The 20,674-nt window shown below is 43.5% G+C and overlaps 1 protein-coding gene and 1 pseudogene across 50 annotated transcripts in view; both read right to left on the reverse strand.

Annotated features, from left to right (window-relative positions):
- Positions 1 to 20,674, reverse strand: part of Cacna1c (calcium voltage-gated channel subunit alpha1 C) — a 733,897-nt gene that overhangs the window by 354,525 nt on the left and 358,698 nt on the right. The window lies entirely within an intron of this gene.
- The window catches only part of LOC147830217 (small nuclear ribonucleoprotein-associated protein N pseudogene), an 82,607-nt pseudogene that overhangs the window by 22,554 nt on the left and 39,379 nt on the right, over positions 1 to 20,674 (reverse strand). Inside the window, exon 1 of the transcript XR_015439698.1 lies at positions 1 to 20,674. This exon is cut by the window's left edge and continues 22,554 nt beyond it; it is cut by the window's right edge and continues 39,379 nt beyond it. The product of XR_015439698.1 is annotated as a small nuclear ribonucleoprotein-associated protein N pseudogene (transcript).

The following is a 20,674-nucleotide window of genomic DNA, read 5'->3' on the forward strand; positions in this document are numbered from 1 at the left end:
GGTTGCTTGGCACTTGCTTGATCCTGCTGCTGTCCCTGCTTGCAGCCTTGCTGCCTTCTTCCTGCCATGAACTGTTTCTCCTCTGTGATGCCACCCTGCCTTGGAGCCAGCCAACTATGAACTGAAACCTCCACAGACTATGATCTAAATAAACCTTTCCTCCTTTAACTCTGGATGTCAGGGTATTTTGTCTCAGCAATAAGAAAAGTAACCAAGACACACATATTACTTGTATACATTAATGAGGTCCAGTGTGATATTTCCACACATGCATACAGTGTGCACTGATCAAATCTAATCTCTCTTTTTCTACACCAACCCACCCTCAATTTACCAATTATTGGTAATCACCATTTTACTTTCAAGTTGACTTCTCTTAGCTTCCACAGATGAGAAACAACACACAATACTTGTCTTTATGTGTCTAGCTTATTTCACTTATGTAATATCCATCCATTTTGCTACAAAGGATAGGATTTAATTCTTTTTATGGCTGTATAATACCCCATTGTATACGTGTATCATATTTTCTTTATCCATTCATCTGTTGGTGGACACCTAAGCTGATTCCATATCTTGCCTATTGTGAATAGTGTCACAGTAAACATGGGAGTACAGGTAGCTCTTGGAGCTACTGATTTAATTTCCTTTGGATATATACCCAGAAGTGGGATAGCAGGAACATATGGTAGGTCTATTTTTCTTTTTGAGGAACCTCTAAACTGTTTTCCATACAGGATATACTAATAGCTCCTTTTCCAGCTACTGCTGAACCAGCTGCCTACTGCTGTGTAAACAGCAGCAAGATTCATCTTTTCCAGGAAACATAATCTAATTAACACTATAGATTCTGCAACCTTGCAATGGATTCCCCAGCCCCCACTCTCCTTCAGGGCACTGTGGTCATGAAAATAGATTTCAAAAAATTTTGACTGCTCACCCAGCTAGAGTGTTGCTATTAGGGCTACAGATAAAACACAGGACAGGTTGATGTGAATTTAAGAAAGACAAAAAATAATTTAATAAGTATGTCTTGAATATCACATGGCATATATTTATAGTAAAAGTTATTTTTATCTGAAATTCACATTTAACTGGGCATCTTGTTCTGTTATTTCTTTGTTTTGTTTTTTTGCTAAATGTGGCAATCCTATTTGCTGTCCATTTTCTTTGCTTATACATTAAAGAAAAAGAACAACCAAACAAGGAGAAGTGGTGAATCTATTCACTAACTCTCACTCTCTCCAAAGGAGTCTCTTAAGCCCGCACCTAGTCATTTTACACCCCATTTCAATAAGGTTGGTGGCAGATTACAAGCACCAAACCAGAAAGAAGGTAAGGGCTTGGCTGCCAAAGGAGGAAGGACATTAGCACAGGAAGAGCCTCGGCTTAGAATCAGAAACCCAGGATCTGAGGTCACTGTTCCCCTTCTGGCCACGTGGCCTCTGAAATGTTGCTTAGCTCTTCCAAGCTTCAGGTACTATTTTTTTCTTTATCTTTCAATCAACAAAGAAGACATGGTCCTATCTACCTTGCAGAGTTGATGTAGGGTTAAATCAAATAATGCATATGAAAAATGCTAAGTAAATGTGAGGTTCATTATCACAATGAGGCATACTGAATAAAAAATAAGCAGTTTTTACTGCTAGGAAGAGTCAAACTAAAAATCAAACATAGGTGCTCACAAAGAAAACACTCCAGACTTATTTCCTATAACAGCAAAGAACCCTGGATACAATAATACAAAGGTGTCCCATCATTCCACTATAGCACTGATGTTTGGAGTGACAGCCTGTGCTATCAAGAAAAGAATAAATTACAATCAATGCATTCTGTTTAAGAAGAAAGAGAAGTACTTAAACCAAGTGAATCTATCAAGACCCAAGCGCTTCAGAATTTGACACAGCCCAATGAAGAACCTCAAGAGTTGCTTTTTAAAAACTTATTCAGAACCTCAGATGTGCCAGGCACTATGCTAGGCACATTCATAAGCTTAGAGAGACGCTCTGTATTCAAAGCAGCTGGCTATTATCCCAGTAATAAATCTTTGTTGATGAAATGAAGAAGTAGATGAATGATTCTTCATTGTAAATTTACAATGTGCTGGAAACACAGAAAACGAGCAGGATATACTTGTGGCTGGATTAACTCCTTTATAAGTTATAATACAGGTTAGGGGGCAGAAAAGGCTCCAGAATGTTCACAAAATGGAGACTAAAAAGGAAGGCTGCTTTATCTCTGAGGGACACAGAGCATGAGCACAGAGCATGAGGTAGGTAATATGTCTAGAATTACAACTCAGTCATTGCAGTCACATTGGCACTGGTCAGATGATACTGCTTGATGGAACAAAGGTGAGATGTTCCTAAAGATCATTTTTAAGTGCTTAATATTTAATAAGTCATTCTACTTCTCTAACATTTGGAAATAATGCATTTGGGCTTTTTCCCGACAAGTGGCTGGGCCCCATCATCACTCTCATTGTGTGAACCTTATGAGGGAGCAGGAGCAGTTGGGATTAATGCCTCCCATCCCCAGGACATCAGCCAGAGGCCAGTGTGACCGTGAGGGGATGGCGATGTTAGGGCTCAGGCAGATGGGCTGAAACCCACCAGAGTCCAGCTGTAGTGACTGGGGTCACAGCCAGGACCAGTCAAGCTCAGCTATTGAAAGGTGATCACTGCCAGTCAAACTCATCAACCAATCAGTGATCCTTGAATGTGGGCCCAGCGTACAGGGCACACTGGACAGAAACTTGGTGGAAGGCAAAAGAATGTCAAACAACATGACAGACATGGTCTTGCCCTTAGGAAATTCATTCTCTAAACTCCAGGACAAAACCCAGCCAGTGAGACAGCTACAAACATGCGCTAAAGAAACATGTAAAGGAAGTCACGGTAACAAAGGGCGATGCAGGAGACTGCCTCACAGGAGCCTCCCAGCCTGTGGCCCCCGGAGCACCCTGTAAGGCCAGTGCAGCACACCCACCTCACTGGATACCGAAGCCCCCCCCCCCCCCAAATCGGTGCTTCCGAGGCAAGGTCTCATTTGTGCTGACTTGAAATCTTAAGGAAACTAGATCCAAAAGGATTCTCAGAGATCAGATAAATGAATGTCTCATTTGAAAGCTGGAAGAAGAAAAGATGATAATCATGTGCCATGCTCTTCACTGGTTACCGAATCCTCACACTGATTCTATGGGTGGAGAGCACAGGCACTTTGCACATCGCTTGCCCAGAGGAGCTGGGTCAGCCCATTGGGAGGAAGCCAGGCCTCAGCTACGCAATGTCCACGCTCTTCCCCCTGCCGCGGACTGCCTGCTGTGAGAGCAGGCAGGGCTGTCCCTTCTTCCAAAGGCAGTGAGGGCCGTGTCCAGGCCAGGCCGGGGCTCCTAAGCCCAGCAGGCCTTCCGCTTTGCATCCACTGCTCCCAACACATCGTGAAGGCATCTAAAGCTGTATTTTGTTAAAAACCCAAAACAGGTTGGGAAACAAAGATTCCAAGTCTTAAACTGTTGACCACTTACTGCACTCTTTTTTAAAAAGGGATTTCAGATATGAATGAAATCAATCCCATCACACCACATTCCTGGAAATTCCCTAATTTCCTCTGTTGCACCAGAGCTGTTTGGTAGACGTGAGGATGGCCTGCTTTGGATCCAGCCATATTCTGTTAGCGGTTTTACAGATGGCTGCTGGGTCAGGGTTTTAAAGAACGAGGGTTGGTTCAGCAAACACTCTATAATGCTGCATCCTGTTTGGTTTTCACCTTTCAAATGACTGAGGACAATGCTCAGCCAGTTGGCGTCAGGATGAGGGGCCGGGGACTCTCACACTCTGCTGTGGAGGATCTGGGTTTGGACAAGCTTTCTTAAATGCATTTTGGCAAAATAAAACAAAAGGCATAACTTTTCCTACGGAAATCCTTCACTAGAATTCATTCTAAGAAAAATAAAAAAAATAACCCTATATACATGGAGATTATTATATGTAGAAAAATAAGGTTAATTTTCCACAGTGCTGTTGACAATACTGAAAATATCCTTAGTACTCTTAAAATAGGGAATTGATTAGTTATATTAAGGTGCTTTCATATACTTTAGTATTAAGTAAAAATGATACTATAGATTCATATTGAATGCCATAGAAGGATATTCATGGTCTGAATTTTTTTTAAAAACTAAGCTTGCATGCTGACACTGTCATGACCACACAGACTTCCATTTCAGTCATTTATAGATTCTCTGACTTACTGATTTAGAAGGAGGTGGCTGCTAATTAGCTAATACTTATAGTGGGATTCTCTTTTAAAAATTTGTATATTTCTATATTTCCACATAAAAAATAGAAAGATATAAACATGAAAGACATAGTGTCCCTGAGGTCTGAGATTGTGAATGATTTTTATTTTTCTGCTTTTTAAAATCCATCTTTTAATTCTTCTATAATGCTTACGTATGACTTATGTAATTATGATTTTTAAATTATTCTTTAAATTAAAAGAAAAGCTATTAGTCATATCCAGGGGAGCAAAAGGAGAAGAACATTTTTCTAATTAAAAGACGTGTAGCTCACAGTAAGGTGACCAGGTTAACCCATAAAGCCTGTGTAAGGGTCTGCAGTGATTTGTGTAATAGCTTGGTTTGGGGTGATGTGGGGGGAAAAGAATGGATTAGGTGGGTCAGGGGCCAAGACAGAGGATGGCTCCTTTCTCTCCCTGAGCCCACCAAGCCCTGGATGCCTCTCTCCCACACCTAGGAGCACTCCTTTCAGGCTGCGGACTCTGCCACGCCTCCAGGACGCTGGGCCACACATAGTGCACAGCATCCCTCTGTTCCAAAGTTACCCACTTCAAATTCCCAACCCACACTCTATGCCTGCAGCCACAGGTGTCTGGGGATGGCAGAATGGCATCTGCAGAGAGGATAGCTCTGAGGAGTCATCTGTGGCCACTGTGGAGAGTGGAGGGAGGGTGACCATGCTCCAGCCACACCAACTTCTTTAAGGGGGCACTTCTGGCATGAGGGACACTTGCAGCTCCAAGAGCAACACAGGTACCTGGAACCTGATGACAAACACCCCTCTTCCCTCTTGGGATCTATTGCAAGCCATCCCTGGCCCACAAGGTACCCGGCTGGGGCCTCTTCTTGCTCTTGGCTCCATGGTGATACTGTTATGATCACACAGATGCCCATTCACTCATTTATAGGTTCTCTGACTTACTGATTTAGAAGGAGGTGGCTGTTAATTAACTAGTCTGCTGCCAGACATCACAAAGGCTTTAACAGAAGAAACCAAGTTGCCCTCTCACACCTTCCATCTGGCCCACCCTGGGATCTAAAGTTGATCATAGTATGCTCTGACCAAGTTCAGCCTGGCTGCAGAGGAAAGAGGAAGTGAGGGGAGGGGTGGAATTCTGAGGACCCAGCTGTACAGAGGCAGCCACAGTATTGCAAGCTTGGACTTCCTCCTGGAAGGGCCATTCTCTGTGCCAAACTGGGGAAAGGGCACAATTGGAGGGACTGACCTTGTGGCTGCACGTGGGATAGTGTAAGAGGCTGAGACCACGGGCAGAGACCACACTGGGGTCAGGTGAAGGGCTGTGGTCGCCAGAGCTCTCAGAGAAGAGAGCCAAGGACAACGTCTCTGCTTCTGGAGACAGAAGACCTGCCCATACCCGCACATGGCCTGCAGGGCGGACGGATGGCCCAGCTCCTCATGAGTGAAGCGCCCATGCTATGCTACCCTCGCGTCTGGAAGGGCTGCTGCCAAGAGCCCAGGAACTGGGTGCATTAAGAGTACTTTGTTAGATGCTAAAGTGCTATACAAATGTTAGCTATTATTATTAAATGGCCGAGACAGTATTTTGTCAGCGGCTTAGTTCTGCTCAGTTGAACACTGCACTCCAAATATTTCACCCAACACCAAACAGGACTTTGTTATTTAGGGAAGAGATTCAGGAGCTTTCATGGAACACTGGAAAATCTAAATAGCAGCTAAAAACATAACTCTTACATCTCCCATGCTAAGCATCTTTATTCTGGTGAGGCTGGGAGCTAAGAATCACTGGAATCACAACAGAGAGGGTCTCACCCTAGGGAGACTTTGGCTCCAAAAGCGGTCTAGGTCTGGGGAGAATTAGAAAGGAGAAGGAAGGTGCTCACATGGCCAAAGACAATGATCCTGGACTTGTGTTGGCTTACCTTGTGGTTTAGCTGCAAGGGAACAGTGCCTCTCAGAAACTATTAAAAGTATGAAGGTACTTAGCAACTTGGAATCATGACATCTTAATCTTGGAAGGGGATTCTTATTGAAGCAAGAATGCTTCTTTACATGTCCACCTCCCACCAGTTTGTAGGCTTCCCAGGGGTGAGTATTGTTCCCATGCTACCTAGCAAAGGGTTTACTGTCTGTATCAGATGTTGAATGGATGGATGGGTAGGTGGACAGATGTTTGGATGAATGGGTGGGTGGGTGAGTAGATGAATGAATGTATGTATGGGTAAATGGATGGGTGGGTGGGTGAGTGGATGAATGAATGGAAAAATCAATTGAATAGTATATCTGATCTATTCTCAGTCTCTATTTAAGAAAATACCAAACTGTTCCTTCTCCTCTTAAAAGAGCAAAATCTCCTGCGTCTTTCACCTGCCCCAACATCTGCTCTCCATTTGCTTTTCTGCTCCACCATTTCTGCCCACAATGAGGGTGTTCTGTGAGTTCTCAAGGTTGATACAACCCAGAACCCCTGCACCCCATCACCTGATGCTGCAGAGGGATCCTAAAGAAAAGGAAGTGGTTAATGAGGTAGCCCCCCTCCCAGGCAAGTAGCAACAGTTCCTCCCTGGGTGTGGGGAGAACTTTCAAGAATGAGGCAAAAGAGTCTTCCCAGAAGGACAAGAGATTCCTATTTAAACACTGTTTTCATTTGCATTTTAAACTAAGTACAAAAGCTCTCCGTTAAACCCTCATCTCCTGGTGAACAGCCTATTCCTGCCTATCTGAGTCACATATCTCTGAGTAGCCAGACCTTCTGACTCACTGGGGGTTGGAATTTCAGATTCACAATACCACAAGGCTGCTAAAAATAGGAATCATGTACCTGGGCCCAAAAATAGGACAGAGACAAACATTGCTCTTTAATAGAACCATTGCCCCATCTACCACATAAAAATCAAACAGGGGGGATAGCTGCCCTCATTCATGCTGTCTTCAGTTTAATAAAGCTATCTCCAATCCTTTGGAGACTGGCAAGGCAGAAAGACAGAAGGTCAGAGTTGGAATAATTATTCCTAACACATCCTAGTTGTTTTCATTAGAAAATTCTATACCCTTAAATTAGCATAGGGGCATTTTCACAGAAGTGGTAGGGAAATTAAACTTCTCCATCCATGCTTTGGTGGTGGTTTCTCCCTTGAGAATCAATGTGGCTTAAAATAGTTGAGAAACTATCTCTGAGAATAAAAAAGATGCTTGGGGACTTTTTTTTTGAATGGTTTTATACTTCCTTTCTAGATTTTTGAGGTCTTCCTATGTTGAAATTTTAAAACTTTTCCCACTATAAACTATTTGCACTTGAGCAGCCTCAGTATTAGCTTGATACTTTTTTTACCTGCCTTGTTTGGGGAGAAAGATCTATACCCCTGTAAAGTATTCTTTTTGATGACAGCTGTAAGAGCTTCATTCTGAATGTCTACTTTAGAATTTACCATGAGATTTCACTTGCGATGCCTCATTTGACCCCAAACAAACTACAATGAGGTCAAGCAGATATCATCACTCTGGGTCTTCTGGTGCAAAACTGCACTCAGGAATAAATGCTCAGAAGGGTTAGTCACAAGTGGGGTCTCACCAGGATTTCTGACTCCTCACCCTGTTGTGCAAAAGGAGAGGCCAAGAGGAGCCTCATTTGAAAGAACAGAACTGACCTGCTTTCCAGGGACAGGAGGCAGCCAAGGTATAGATGCCCTGCTCTGTCTGATAGATTGCTACTCACCTAAAAGTGACTTTCTGTCTCCTACACATGTATATCTTTCAATAATAAAGTTTTTTTTTCGTCAGCTAATATGCTCAACACGGAGTAGATGACTGGAAGAAAAATCACCTCTGACGACTGTCTTCAAGAGGAAGGAAATGGTTATTGATATAATAAATTGTAGCTATTTGTTTTCACTGGTGTTTTAATTCCCAATAACTTCTGCTAGGTGGGAGCCTGCGGGCCTGTGGGCAGAGACTGCTGGGATAGGAGATATGAATCATGGGGGCCACTTGCAGAACCCAGCCTGAAACTATGGAGCCAAGATGAGGCTGCTGGGCAAGTGAGACTGTTACAGGTGGCCACAGTCACACTCTAGACTGTGGTGGCAAAGGAAAATGGTATGACATGTGGCTGAAATGCTGGGACTGCCAGCCCCCTGGTCACCTTCAGGATGAGGCTGGGTCTTGTAAGAGGCCACCACTAGGAAGCATGTGAGGGTCTCTAAATTAGATACTTGCTTGGGTCTCACTCTTGAATACTTCAGCTTTGGGGAATTTGTGAAGGTCTGTGGAGGTATAGCATGTAAGAGGTCCCATAAACATAGCTTAGGATGCTAGGAAAAAGGAGCTATGAACTTGTCTTTCTCAAATATTCAGTAGAGACCCCAAAGCATGTTTCCCTTTAACCGGGAAATAAAATTGCCAAGAGTTTACCATGGCACGACTTTGATGCTTGTCATCTCATTTGATGCTTGCAATCATATTACAAGATGCTCTGTTATCTCTAGTGATTAAGATAATAGCTAAAGAATTTACTGGAAGTCACACAATCAAGAAGTGAAGACAGCATGTGAACCATGATCTGCTGGATGTCAAAGCTCACTCTTGCTTCCCTACCGTTCTTCTGGAGAACACATGCCTTCTTCGCCAGATGGAAGTTGAGCTAAGTTAACGAATCAGCGCTGCTGTCCTTCTGAATCTGGAATGAGTTCTTTGGACTTTACCCATGGCAACCTTTCCCTTGTCTTTTTAGCTCACCTCAATTCTAGTAGTGTCCCTGGTACGTGCTGCTAAGTGCCTGCCAAACTGCTGTAAAGCTACGGTACCCTCATTTTATAGTGTGAGAGGAGTGATCAAATGGGGCTTCCATCCGCTTTCTGCCTTATGTCAGCCTTTGTCTCTAGGTGGGAGTAAGCTGAGAGAGAAAAGTTGATAACCTTGGAGAATTTATTGGGAATAGATTCATCCCGAGGCAGGAAGCAGCATGACCAGTGACAGAGCTCATCTCCTGCCCCTGGGTGTGACAATAAGAGATCTTCTACACTGCCCAACATTATGTTGTTTGGAGAAGAAACAAGGGCCTAGAAGTCAGAAGCCTGACCTAGTCGCCAATGATTGGAGGCAAATAATTTGCCTGAGCCTGTCTCCTCTCCTAAGCACAGCAATTCCTGCCTTGTCTTTCTCACAACATTCTCATGAGAACCTACTGAGGCACCTTGTGCCTTTGAAAATCCACAGAAACGTGAGGCATATCTCTTCAAGTTCTCTGGAGAGGGAGCAGTGTCTCTGTGTGATTTATTTCTGTATTTATTCACTCTTACTATCAAGAAGGCTTCTGAATGCCACACTGTGTCTCTTCCTACAGGTTCCTTGTGGCTGAACCCTCTGAGGTGACAGAAGACAGGGGTTGGCACTATTTCAACACTGTAGACCTGCTGCTTGTTGAGAATTCAGTAAATGACCTTGAGAAGTAGACTGCACGGTATGTTAATGTTTCCTATACTTCAGCAAACATTTCACCTTCCCCTCAGGTAAAGAAATCCAAGAGAGAAAAGACAGAAGGATGCTTGAAAATAAATAAAAAACTTGAGCACATTGGGGCAGAGAAGAGGATGCAAACAAGCTGGTTAGTCAGGACTGGAATGTAAGGACGGGACCTGGGTTCACCCATTGCTGACCCGATCTGACCCAGAAGGTGAGTCAGAGATGACCTTAAGAGCACAGGTTTTAGAGTCACTGCTAGATTGAATCTTGAATTTTCCCCAAAGGCCTATGTGTTAAAGGTCTCATTCCCAGCTTGGTGCTATTGGGAGGTGATGGACCTGGAAGCGGTACAGCCTAGTGGAAGGAAGTTAGATCTTTGGTGGTGTGGCCTCCAAGTAGGTGGGGGGAGGGGGGGTACTCCAGCCCGTTCCTTTCTCTTTCATTCACTTCCTGGCCATGAGGTAAGCAGTTTTGTTCCACCATGTCCTATCCAGGACCCAGCGCCCAAAACAATAGGTCTGCCTGATCATGGACTGGACCCCTCAAGACCTTGAGCCTAAATAACCTTTTCTTTTTATAAGTTGATTATCTCGATATTTGGTACAGTCCGGGAAAGCTGACTGACACAGTCACCTAACCCCACTTTGAATTCCAGCCCTATCTCTTAGTACCTGCACATGTTGGTCTTGGGCACATGATCCAATCTCTCCAATCCTCAGTTTTCCTTAGCTATTAGGGATTAAATACAAATCTGCAATACTTACTACACAGCCCACCATGATCTGTCTGAGACCATGCTGCACACTGTCATTGTGATGTTAATGACCCATCTTTTTCTCTCAAGAGCTGACACTGGAACAAACCTTTATATCTTTGTGTGTATTCTTTGAGAGGAAGTGGGCTTATAAATTATGAATATTCTTAAGTTTCTCCCTGGAAAATTGTCAAATTTCATCTCAAAAAAATGCTGTGTCGTTTCTGAAAACAGAGCTCAGGGATTCCTGCCATTCTCACATCCTGCTCCTCTCACTGCTCCCTCGTGTCAATAGAAGGAGGAAAATAGAACACTTGTTTTTAAAAAATAATTTTGAAATAATTTAAAACTTAGAGAAAAGTTGTAAGAATAGTGAAAGACACTACCATTTACCTTTTCCCCAGATCACTCGATTGTTAACATTTTGCTATGTTAGCTTCATCATTTTCTAGATTTAATATACACATGGCTACATAAATACATATATTTTTTCTGAATCACCTGAGACAAAGTTCCAAATATGATGCCCTTTGTGCCTGGATTTTAATAGAACAAGTACATTCTCAAATAGTATGATTAGCAAAATCAGAAAACTAACAGTGATGTAATGTATTTATTCTGCAGACCTTAAATTTCACCCCATTTCCCCTCTAGGAAGAAAAAACTCTGGTCCAGGATTCATTCCAAGATCAAGCATTACATTTAGATGTCATATCTCCTTAGTTTCTTTAATAGATAACAGTTCTCTCAGTCTTTGTCTTTCATGACCATGGCATTTTGGAAAAGGACAGGCCAGGATATTTGCAGAATGTCCCTCAGTTTGGGTTTGTCTGATATTTCTTCCTGATTAGATGAAGGCTGCGCACTTGGGGCAGGAACACAAGAGAAGTAACGTGTGTCCATCTCATAGTGTCACATCAAGAGCTGCATGATGGGGCTATATCTATTAGAGGTAAGGTTAACTTTGATCATTGGTTAAAGTGGTATCTAGGTTTTTCCACTGAAAAGTTACTATTTAATTAATAAGCAATTCAGGCCAATATCATGTTCCTCATTCAAGGTCCATGTGCTAGTTTTAGCATGCATTGACAACTCTTTGGGAACAATGGGGTGGTGGCTATGTGATGACATTCTAACTCCATTACTCCTTTCATATTGTTGGTCACATTACATCCTAAGATGAAGTTTTCCTCATTCTCCTCTATTTATTTATTCATTAACTAACCTATCAGTATAGACTCATGAATTCTCACTTACTCTGTTAATGTGATGATTTATCTTGATGCTCTAATTATCTCATTTTCCTCCAGTGGGAGTCCCTTAGGCTGTCCTGTTAGCACTACTTTCTAGCACCAGATGTTGTAAGAAGTTCTGCTATGCTAACTTTGCCTCTAATTCCCTTCAGTGAAGAACAATATTTAGGAACCAAGATTACAACTGGGGTTTCATTACTGCTATGCCTCTCCAGCAGTTCCACAGGAAGTGGATGTGTGTATATACATAATCACATCCATATATGTATATACAATATGTACGCACAAGTATAATCATACTAATGTGGCACTTCTTTTTAAATTAGAATTTTAGAGCTTATTACTGAGGTTGAACATTTTTTCCATTATATCCATTAGGATAGTGAATGCATCCTTTGCTATTTATCTATCAGAGTCTTTACAGATCTTATTACTTTAGACAAATTTAGACAAGTACAGCTATTAAGAAAATACTACATTTCTCGTAAATACTTTCCCAAATTTACTGTTTGTTGTTTTTTTAAAATTTCAGATGTAGATAGTTCTAATTTTTTGAAGCGGAAATTATCATTATTTGTAATTTCTTCCATTGTTTTCAGCTATTTAAAGTCTTCTCCCAGCCAGAGCTTTGGAACTCCTTTTTCTACTAATCTATGTAATCAACTTGGAATATATTATGGCAAAGTTTATGACATGAGGATCTAAATTGCTTTGATATTTTTTCCAAGTAGCTAACCAATTGCCCTAGCACCATTTATTATATAATCCTTCCCTTCATCACTGATTTATCATTGTTGTTTTTAGAAATTGCTTTTTGTATCTCCATCTGGCCAAGTGGTTTTTATAAAGGTTGCAGGGTAACATGGTTTCTCTCTTAATCTTACATAATTTAGAACCCTGGGGAAAAAAATCACATACTGGCTAACCATTTGGACCTCTGGACTGTCTAGATTCAAATCCAGGCTCACAACTTTCCTAGATGAAATAATGGTGGTGGTAATAGTACCTATCTTGTAGGTTATTGCGTGGGATTCGATAAGGCAAACATCAAAATGCTTAAAACAGTACTCGGCACATGGGAGATCTCAGTAAATGTTAGTCCTCATTATTTTTAGAATTGTTTTGTAGTTTCTGTTAACCCCTTTATTTCTCAGATGGGACACTGAGGCTCAGGAATATGAGATGATTTTCCCAAGATTGCATATTCCAACCCTCCCAAATTGGCATGTCTCTAGGTAGAAGGTGGCTCCTTCCTTGCTTCTCCAGCTCAGGCCAAATCCATCACCTGTGCTTTTGTGCAAATTCCACTGAGGGGGCATGTGGTTCATGCAGTGAGTGGCCCATTTGCCTTTTCACTGAGCACATGGGCTCCCTGTGTAAGTGGGGTGACCTATCCGTGATCCACCAGTCTTCTTGGTTCCTATGAGTCTTTTTAGGAGAAGAAAGAACTGCTCACCACATTAGGCAAGGTTTCAGCATTCAAAGGTTTATAGTTTTGCAAACAACATGGCCCCAAATGCAAACCAACTCATGTACTTCCACCAGGCACTCAAGTGCCCCAGCAACAGACTTCCAATTCAGAATCCAGACACTTCATGACAAGTGGGATATCATTCTGCAGTCTGGCACTTTCCAATTGGGTTTTTAGGGAAATTTCTATTCAACATGAAGTACATGAAAATGATGTCACAACAACCCAGTGGTACTCCTGGTCTTAGGCTTTGCTCCTTTCCAGTTCTGTTCTCCAACATCAAATTCATGAAGTGCAGGTGGGACTACATGTCCCCCATGCTTAAAAGTCTTCATCAGGTTCCAGTTGCCACAGGACCTCTCAGCATCCACAGCTGGTCAGCAAAAATGTTTTCCTTTTACCCAACTGCTAAAGTCAAGAATTACTTATTGGGGGAAGGGTTAAAGTGACAAGTCAGGACAAGTGACACATCATGTGCAGAACAGGACAGGCTTGCTGGATGGGAAGATTCAAGAGCTGGATGAATCACCAAGTACAGGCACAGAGATTGGCTGCATTGGGGATGGCAGGTATGGAGCCACATGAGCAAACTTCCACACTTGGTCTGAGCATGGCACACAGCCACTCTGATGTTAAGACACAGCACCCACTTCTGACTAGGGTATTACAACGTTCCATGTGTTTGAAAAATTATAGTAATTAAAAGTAGACATTGTTGATGTTGTTATTCTATTAATCAAACCACTCCAAAATTATGTACTAAAAAAAAGACATGATTCTGCTAGAGAAAAATTGTTAAGAGACTGAAATATAGTCATGAGATCAGGCCGCCAATCAGGGATTGTGGTGTCTGTATGCTCACCAAGTGGCCCCAGGAAACCACTGCACACCAACATTGCTATTCAGGGCACTGTCTTTAGTTCTCTTTCACAAAACCAGGAGGTGCTCAGGGCAAACTTCGTTAATGCTCATACAGTACTATTCTTGCTCCTGAACAAATCGATCTGAGAGGCAAAAATAGAACAAGGGTAACAACAGGCAGGGCTTAATTTCACCTGACTCACACGCAGACAGATTCCACTGAGACCTTGAGGAGATGCTGCACCAGTCGCTCTTTGCATTCTGTGCAGGTTGCCTTGAGTGGCACTGTCTGCCCACTGCCAGGTCATCAGTGACACAGTAAAGAAGATACAGTAACAATAACTAGAAAGGACTTCTAATTGGCGCCAATGCAGGAAAAATCCCCATGTAGCTATCAGTGTCTAACTGCACCAAGATGGCAAATAAAACACCCAAGAACAGACCAAGTGGACTTTGATAGCTCAGTTCTAAAAAACTTACCTGTTGAGCAATTTGCCCACTAGGTTTACATACTGAAGCTGCTCACAGTTTGATGAGTAATAATTCACTTGTGTGTACTTGTGGACTTCCTAAGGCCTTTCCTAGGAGCATAAGCAAGAGCAGACCTCTGACAGTTTGGGCTGCATTTGCAGCTTGGCTTGGTTGATCCATCCATCTTTACCTTCAGCTCATTCAACATCCATTCTAGGTTCAGAACTATGTGACATCTTTGGACAGATTAAAATAAAAGGGCAAAAGTGCTAGAATTCCAGTGACTGCACTGCTGTCATACCACCTACAGTGGATTAACTAATAGTCAACTTACGTGGGAACATCCAGCTGAACTGAGTCAGTGAGGTTCTGTGCTGGAAGACCCACCTGAGGATTGCTGTCAATGACATAAAAGGAGAACGGGAGGAGAAGAGTGTATGCTGTTGATTTTCTTGGAGAAGCTTGCCTCAGTTGGTTTTCCTTATATGAGCTCAGATCCTTATGTTGCCAGGGTTGGCCTCTGTTTTCATTAGGGGAGCTCTGGTCTTAACCTTGAGCATCACTTTCTGGCTCCAGTGCAGATCTGTCAGCTTTCTGGCACAGACCCTTCACCCCACCAGCACCGATTTTCTAAGCTTTCACCACTGTCCTTTGGGCCTTCCCAGTGCAGATCCTTGATACAGACTTGCATGAGACATTGCCATGGGCTCTAGGTCTTCAGCTGGACTTGCACAGGACATTGCTGTAGGATCCAGGCCCTCAGCTGGATTCTTTGGGTCTCTAGAGTGTGGACAGATCTATTGCACTCTTCTGCATTTGTCTTTTTGGGTGAATATTATAAAATAATCCTATAGATTATGTGTCCAGTATTAGACCTATTCCCTTGCAAACCACTGACTACAACACCACCTTAAGAATTTATGTTAAATACAGGCACAAAATCCCATTGGTTAGAAATTGTCCAATGAGAGGGAATGAATATCCTCAGGGAGGTTCTGCTTCTCAGGGACCAAGAAGAAACAACAGGGAAATCTGGGCTGCTTATGAGATCTTTCACGGATTATTTGGGGGTCAGTAGATATCATAGTCAGTGCCCTAGACTCTCAGTGCATGAAGAGACAGCAGGAAATAGTCTTGCCTGTCTGACAGATCTAACACAACTACTTCTCTGGCTGAAGTTCTGTCAAAATGTCACTTTACAAAGGACTGGTCCTCTATGTGAAGCATTTGGAAGATGTGTTCTTCTACAGAGTAAATACATGATCTCAGCTTTTGAATTTGATACTCAGGATGCCAGGCAATAGGTGAAGGATGAAGAAAGGGGAAAAAACCCTGTGAGGCATCTTCCGCCAAAGTGCTAGTTTTCAGATACAACTTCACCTCCCAGGGCTTTCAAGTCATCAGGTCTAGTCATGTTGATTTTTTTCTTTATAAGAATGAGACAACTGAATTTTCATATGGCTTGACCAATACAATGTTCTATGTTCACGTCTTTCTCCTAGTTAAACAGGATCATCCCTAGCTCCATCCATTTCCTCATGATGCTTAGACCAATAGTGTCACAAAGTGGGTTTAACCAGTCAGGTTCACACATGTTAACCCTGGAAATACAACAACATATGCCTCTCAGAACTTCAGTCAACCTCATGGTATAGATGGAGTGTAGGGCTCATCCATTCATCATTGCACAGTGGGTCACAGAGAATTCCAAAGACACAAAATTAGCTGTTGACAGAATCAGAGCAAAATCCCAGAACTCTTGATTGCACCAACTAACTCCATCTTCTCTGAGTAGAAGGAGGATAGACAACTATAAAATCAATCAACTGAGTATTTGCTGGTTAACGACATATCTGTGAAAGTATGTTTCTCTTTGTAGATTTGCAAAAGAAGTATTAGCATAGTGGTTACCACCACAAAGAATTTAAAACTACTAAAAAAGCAAAGGAATAGACAGCTAACATCCAGGACCTGAATCTCAAGGAGTATGTCTCTTCTTCCTTTTTTGTGAGTTAAACAAATAGAAGTTTATTCTCTCCTATCTAAAACTGTACAGGGAAATACTCCACTCTATTCAGTGTATAGAGACCAGCTATTTCCAGCTTACCAGGCTACCATCTGCTACTTATGGTCAAAGATGGCAGCTAGAGCTTCAGCCATTACACCCACATTCCTGGCAGAGTAAAAAGGCAAGAATGGATATGACAGGATAACAAAAACATTTGCAACAGCATTACAGGGAGAATGTTCACCATATCCTGAGCTTCCTGTCTTATGTATATTTTTAGAAAACTTCCTGACCTTGATTCATACCTGGTTAAGGATGATCAGACTAGATTGTCTCTCAGGTACATTCCAGCTATGACCTAGTCTGAGTAACAGAAATGAGAGATCAGTGAGATATCATATTAAGCTTTGTTTCCAGCAGTAAACCCAATGAACTGATCAATGCAGCTAAGCCTTGACACATGGGTGAAATGCAGGCTGGGTGCTCAAAGGCCAAGAGCAATGCTGAGAGTTACAGGGGTAGTGACTAGGAGCTACAGCATGAGGAGAGCTAGGAGCCAGGGATCACACCTGATTAGATTGGTGGAGAACAGTTTCTGTGGTCTGAGGGCAGTGGGTGGCCCCTCTAATGAGCTGGTACCCAGGCAACCCACTGGTACCCAGTGAGATGATGAGCTTGATTTCTCCAGGGAAAGGGTCAGATCTTCTTGAGAATCTAGTATTTCAGGGCCCCAGCTGAAAGTCCAGAGCACCTCAAAGTATGGTCCCAAGCAGTGATATCAAAATTGCTAAAAGAGTTTGTTAAAATACATATTTCCTGTCCTTAGGTCGGACTTATTTGATCAAAGTTCTAAAATCTGCATTAATATTGCTGAACTCACAAATGTAACAAGATTTCTAGGTGATGTTTAGTGAACGTGAGCTCAGTGTGCACCCTTGGAAGGCAAGACAGCTCCCATGCTGAGTTGCCTTGGTCCTCTCAGCCAAAGCCCTCCATTCCCAGTCACTCTTCTTCCTCACTCTCCTCCTTTCCTCTTCAGGCCTCATTTAGCACTTCTCTCACAATCCTTTCTGCAGAGTCCTTTGGGAAATGACAGTCACACCTGCATACACAGCAGGGTTCAGTCATGGTCTGAAGTTGGTCTACAGCAGTACCTCCCTGTGTTAATCAGATTTCTGTTAGCGTTACAAAATACCTGAAGTAATCAGCTTGGTTTTATTTTTTAAAGTTTATTTGGGCTCACAGTTTTGGAGGTTTCAGCCCATGGTGAGTTGGTCTGTTGTTTTGGATCTTTGGCAACACAGTACGTGATGATGGGAGCGTGTGACAGAGGAAGCTGCTCACCTCATGGTGACCAGGATGCAGATAAGAGAGAAAGAGATCAGAGTCCTGATATTCCCTTCAAGGCCATGCCGCCAGTAACCTAACATCCTTCCACTGGGCCTCACCTCCTAAAGGTTCCACCACCTCCCAGTAATGCCACAGGCTAGGCACCTGGGCCTTTAACACTTGTTCTTTGTGGAATACTTCTGGACAATAGCACCCTATGCTTCTTTGCCCTAAAGAAGGCTGCCTGCCATCCAGAGCCAGCAGCTCAAGGGCACCCCTAAGTGACAAGTACAGGGCAGCCACACCCCATCCACATATCCAGGACAGGTCTGATACCTAGGTGGTATTGATAACCATTACATGACTTAGAGGAAGGTAGGGGAAACAAACCTTCCTTGTTCTCAAAGGTTAAATAAAAAAGTAACTCATATTTGTTGAGGGTACCAGGCTCTAGGTACCAGGTTCTGTGCTATGTGCTTTATGTGCACAAATTCACTTAATCCCTGTCACAAATTGTGTGGTGGGAGCCTAGAATGTTTATGTATGTGTCACTGTTCCCATAACTAGTAAGCAAGGGTTGGGATTTGATATCTGTCTGGTTCTAGACCCTGCTTCCCTTTTAATAAGTCATATACCATGTATCAAAAAAAAAACCCAAAGGAAATTAAACCACTAGACATTTGCTACTTAGGATTGGCTCTAGGAATTCTCTATTAAAGTAAATGTTAAAAAAAGATTGCAAATATAACTCAGAGTGAAAGCCCTGTATTGAATTCCCAGTATGAGAGGTGGCCGGTGCCGGGGGAGAGTTGTCTAACAAGGTGCTCCATTAGTGAATACAGTTACTGTATCAGGGAGTTTTTGAATAATTTTCCAATGTGAGAGTAGCTTGGTGGGAAAAAGTCTTGAGATAGACAGTACTGGTGTGGGCAGAGGATGGTCAGGAACAGGTTTGTGGTGCCACCGAACATCAGAGGACAGGAAAAGCAGGGGAGGTGGGAGTGGGAGCAGGCAGGCCACCTGCCCATGTCACAGAACTGCAGAGAGCTCGCAGTCCGCAAAGACCTTGGGAAGGCAGAAGGTGTCCATGTCAGAATCAGGGCTGAGTTTCTATCTGTGTGACTTCACCCTCTTGGGTCAGTCGTCAGTCATTGAATGTCCTAGACCCTCAGTTTTGTCATGTCCCAAAACAGAGATCACAATTCTCTCTTGGCAGGGAGGAGAAGGTTAATGTAAAAGTATCCAGCACAGTGCCTGGCTCCTAGTAGGTCCCCAAGAACCCTGAAGAGGTTCATCAGGTGGAGACCAGGACCAAGATACAGGCAGACCCAGCAGAGACACCCCGCTGTGCTCCCCAGGCCCAGCATGCCACCTCCCCCAGCCCAGTCCAGGCAAGCCTGCCAGGGAGTGATTTATGGAGGCCGGTTTATTTCCTTTTCATATTTTTAATGACCTTTGGAGTCTGCCCTATTTCCTACTTCAGACAGAATTGCAGAGTGGAAAGGCAGCTGAAAGCATCAGGGGCCTGGCAACGCTGCCTCCTGGCAGGTGCAGACTGGAAAACTATTTTCCTGGGAGGCTGGGCAGAGCTGCTGAGTGGCAGGATGGGAAGGGAGTTGCTCTGTGATCCACAGACACACATGGAATGACAGTGGGCAAAAGAGGGGCACATCCAGTGTCTCCTCTGGGTCCCTACTCAGAAGCTACCAGTTAAGGCTTCTGAGCAGTGATTCCCTGCTAAGTCCAGAGAAATGAGAACATGAAAAATCCAAGTACCTCCAGAAAGCAAAGTGAGTAAAGATATGGACACTCGTTGGGCCCCTTGAACTGTCCATCACCCTGAGAGGTGTCTTTGTGCCTTAGACCAGACCCAGGAAGTAATAGGATGTCAGCCCCTCCCCTGCTCCTCAGAGGAAAACTGAGGCTAGAGTGAGTAACTGTTAAGCCTCGAGTTGAGACTTGACTCATATTTCCAGGCTAGAAAGAAGGATTGACAATTCTCTGGACATTTGGGTTATATAGAGCCAGCCGGCTGGTTCTTAGATGGAAATATCCAGACTGCCTCTCTAACTCAGACTCACAGATAAATGGAGAGGGTGTGAGGGTGACAGAAGCTGCCTGGGGAGCTAGAGGGAAGGGCTCAGATTTCCTGTACTCCTCCATCTCCCCTCACCACCACCTCCTCCCGTGGTGCTGGGAACGGGGGGAGGTTCTGATCTCAGATGGTGACAGAAGGGGCACTGGCCTCTGCCCCAGAGATGGTGTGCTGCAAGCGGTGACTCCAGAAACTTGCAGCGACATGATGCAGTGCAGGCAGTGCCCTCCGTGGTCACCATTTGTCACTCCTGAGCTAATGCACTATTAAAATGCTCAGCTACAGCCCAGGGAGGGATGCGTGACAACAGCCGGGTGAGTTGGTCGTCACTTGCAAAGAGTAGAGGCAGCACCAGGTCTGGACTTTCGAGGGCTGCCCGGGACAGGCCCAGGGCAGAGTGCTTAGTGTTGGGGGAACTGGTGTGGCCGGGAACATCTTGAGGTCCCACCTCCTATCTGGATTCTGTCCAATTCTGTTCTGAATGGCTTTCCACCTCACCCTCCATATCCCAAAGTCTCTTTGGACTCTGCTATTACTGTTCTGTTCCACAAAGCAGGAGCCTCCACCACATGTCCCCATGGTCCTCATCAAGGTGGAGCTGCTGGTGGTGGCTGACTGTGGTGACCTGGCCTCAGGGAGAGTGCAGACTCGCAAATTTGTGATCAGTTGAGGATACGTAAACTTTTTTTCTA

The sequence above is a fragment of the Heterocephalus glaber genome, unplaced genomic scaffold (assembly GCF_053883595.1).
Source record: "Heterocephalus glaber isolate CG9 unplaced genomic scaffold, H.glaber_assembly_v1.0 deba00000281, whole genome shotgun sequence".
In the NCBI taxonomy this organism is placed as follows: Eukaryota; Metazoa; Chordata; class Mammalia; order Rodentia; family Bathyergidae; genus Heterocephalus; species Heterocephalus glaber.